We start from the raw sequence: 3,826 nt of genomic DNA, 5'->3' as shown, positions 1-3,826 counted from the left end.
GCAAAATAAAAAAATCATGTTTTCAAGTCTGACTCAAGTGCTGGGAGAGGGCTTATCCAGTAGAATACATACTTTACCATGTGCAAGGACCTGAGTTTGAGTCCCCAACACCACATGGGAGTGTGTGGGGGAGGAGGCAGAGATGGTTCTCCCCCATGGCTGTAGACTCATAATATTTAAGCTCAACAGAGAGTTGGAGAGAAAAGCATAATTTATAGAAATTTTTAAGTCCTTTTTTTTTTTTTTTTGCCTCCAGGGTTTTCGCTGGAGCTTAGTACCTGCACTACAAATCCTGGCTGCAGGAAACTGAGAGGGGAAGAGAAGATGGGAAGATAAACAGGGAAAGACATATACAGACCTGCTTCACCCCTGTGAAGAGAGCTCCCTGCAGGTGGGGAGCCTGGGGCTGGAATTGTAATCCTTACAAGGGTTCTTGCACTTCATACTATGTGTGCTTAACCTGGTGCACTGATGCCCGACCCCTTTAAGTCATTATTCAAGAAAAATGAAAGTATGCATACAAGCCAATGCATGGGGGGGGGGATTGGTGATGGAGGTTTTTTGTTTTTGTTTTATGTAATTCTTTTTTTTAAGTTTTATTTATTTTTAATCAGAGATATAAGTGAAAAAGAGAGAGAGAGAGAGAGAGAGACCAAAGCACTGCTCTCAGCTCTGGCTTATAGTGGTCCTGAGGATTGAACCTGGGACTTCAGAGACTCAGGCATGAAAGTCTTTTGCATAACCATTATGCTGTCTCCCCAGCCCTGTTTTATGTAGTTCTAAGGCCCTGCCTTTCTTTCTAAACCATGCTCACACCAGTCACAACTTTCAAATGTCCTTTTGTCTTCCTCTTTTTCCTCAGGTAAGGGAAATAATGCCTGACTTCCATAGGTGTTCTCAAATTCTCTAAGTGAGGGGGCAAAATAAAGGTTCTTGGTCACAAAAAGTTCCTGCACCCAGTGGAACTGAGGTACATGGCCCTCTCTGGTCCTTACCTTTCACTAGCAGGAGTACTATGCATGGCATAGGGGGAGCTCTGTAAATGGTGGAGTGGTGCCATCGTGTTTCTTCTTCTATCTCCCTGTGTGTTTCTCTTTCCCTCTCCATCTCTCTGCCTGAAGTTGAAAGGGGGAAAATATTCCTCTAGAGAAGAGGAATCATGTAGGTATGAGGCCCTGGAGGACAATTAAAAAAACAAGGGAGTCAGGCGGTAGCGCAGCGGGGTTAAGCGCACGTGGCACAAAGCTCAAGGACTGGTATGAAGATCGCACCCAGCTCCCCACCTGCAGGGGAGTCGCTTCACAAGCAGTTAAGCAGGTCTGCAGGTGTCTGTCTTTCTCACCTCCTCTCTGTCTTCCCCTCCTCTCTCCATTTCTCTCTATCCTATCCAACAACGACGATGTCAACAACAGTAATAACTACAACAATACAAAAAAAAAAAAAAAAAAACCAGGGCAAAAAAAAGGAAATAAATAAATATTTTAAAAAATCTTTAAAAAACAACAACCACTCATCTAAGTTGTAACATGCAACAACGCTTAATTTTTTTTTTTTAATGACTGGATGCTGTTTCATAGCATAGATATACAACATTATGCTTATCCCATTTATTTGCTGATGAACTTTCTCATTTCCACATTTTGGCTTCTTTGAATAGTGGTGTTACAAGCATTCCTGCACAAGGATTTGAGTTCCTGTTTTCAGTTCTTTTGGGGAGAAACTTTGATGTGAAATTGCTGAGCTACATGCTAATTTTATGTTTAACTTTTTGAGGAAATGCCAAACTATTTTCCAAAGGAACTGAACCATTTTACATTCTCACCAGCAATGTCAGAGGACTCCTTTTCTCTACACTTCTAACAGTGCTTATTATTGTCTATCTTTTTGATTATAACCATTCTAGTCAATGTGGTATTTCATTCTACTTTTCGTTTGCATTTTTCTAATTATAGTGCTGAGCATCTTTTCACGAGCAATTGCTTTTTGAAGAAGTCAGAGATCCAAAGGTTTTTTTTTATTTGTTTGTTTGTGAAATTGCCCAATTTAAAAATGTTGGCCTAGTGTGGGGAAGATAGCACAATGGTCCAGGAGGAGGTGCAGTGGATAAAGTATTGGACTCTCCAGCATGAGGTCTTGAGTTCAAACCCTGACAGCACATGTACCAGAGTGATGTCTGGTTCTTTCTCTCTCTGCCTATCTTCCTCATGAATAAACAAATAAAATATTAAAAAAGAGAAAGATAGGGTGGGTAGGGTAGCTAGCATAATGGTTATGAAAAGAGACTCTCCTACCTGAGGCTCCAAGGTCCCAGGTTCAGTCCCCCACACCACCATAAACTAGAGCTGTGCAGTGCTCTGGTGAGAGAGAGAGAGAGAGAAAATAATAGAGAGGTAGCATAATGGTCATACAAAGGACTTTTATGCCTGAGACACCAGAGGACCCAGGTTCAGTCTACCATGCCACCATAAGCCAAAGCTGAGCAGTAATAGGTAAAAAATTAATTAATTAATTAATTTTGGTTTATAGGAATGAGGAGACAGTATAATAGTTATACAGATGACTTTCATGCTTGAGGTTCTGAGCTCCCAGGTTCAATTCCCAGCACCACCATAAAACAGCTGAGCTATGTATGTTCTGGTAAAAACAAATAAGTAGAGGGCTGGGCAGTGGTGCACCCAGTTAAGCATATATATCACCAAGTGCAAGGACCCAAGTTTGAGCCCCTGCTCCTCACCCGCAGGGGGGTCCATTTCATGAGTGGTAAAGCAGGTCTGCAGGTGTCTGTCTTTCTCTCCCTTTATCTCCTTGTCCTCTTTCAATTTCTCTCTGTCCTACCTAATAAAAATTAGAAAGGAAAAAATGGCTGTTGGGAGTGGTGGTTTCATAGTGCTAGCACCAAGCCCCAGCAATAGTTCCAGTGGCCATATATATAAAATAAATAAATAGTAAAATTAAAGTATTGGAATACATATGTGTTACACATCATGAGGATTAAACAAAACCAATGCAATTCAGAGACATAGACCTTTGGGGCAGGGGTAGAAAGCATAATGCTTATGCAACAAGACTCATCCCCCATGCCACCACAAGGCAGAGCTGACATAGACCTTTTAAAATCGGAGCATGCTTATTCAGACTCCTGGTCTCATTTCAGGCACAAATATGCACTCTGAAACATGGGAAACATGCCAAAGTAAAAAAGGTTCCAAAGTCTACAAAACTACAAATCTTTAGTATAGTGACTACAGTTGATTAGAACAAGATATATACATCCTTTGTTTTGTTTTGTTTTTACCAGAGCACTGTTCGGCTCTAGTTTGTGGTGGTGCTTAGGATTGAATTTTGGAATTCTGGTGCCTCAGGCATGAAAATATTTTAGCATAACCTGTATGCTGTCTCCCCAGCCACATCAAATATATTTAACTATCTAACAACTTAAGGCAGTACTTGAAAAAAAATAAGATAAAATCACAGAGCTTCCTTGGTCATGTTTGGAAGACTCTAGAGACCTGGCCCATTATTTTTTTTTCTAAATTTTTATTTATAAAATGGAAATATTTACAATACTATAGAATAAGAGGGGTACATTTCCACACAATTCCCACTACCAGAACTCTGTATCCAATCCTCTCCCTTGATAGCTTTCCTATTCTTTATTCCTCAGGGAGTATGGACCCAGGACCATTATGGGGTGCAGAAGGTGGAAGGTCTAGCTTCTGTAATTGCTTCCCCACTAAACATGGACATTGGCAAGTCAATCCATACTTCCAGCCTGTCTATCTCTTTCCCCGTAGAGCAGGGATCAGGGGAGGTGAGGCTCAAGGAC

Source organism: Erinaceus europaeus, chromosome 1 (genome assembly GCF_950295315.1).
Source record: "Erinaceus europaeus chromosome 1, mEriEur2.1, whole genome shotgun sequence".
In the NCBI taxonomy this organism is placed as follows: Eukaryota; Metazoa; Chordata; class Mammalia; order Eulipotyphla; family Erinaceidae; genus Erinaceus; species Erinaceus europaeus.
The sequence above is the reverse complement of the archived record's forward strand: the minus strand, read 5'-3'. Positions refer to the sequence as shown.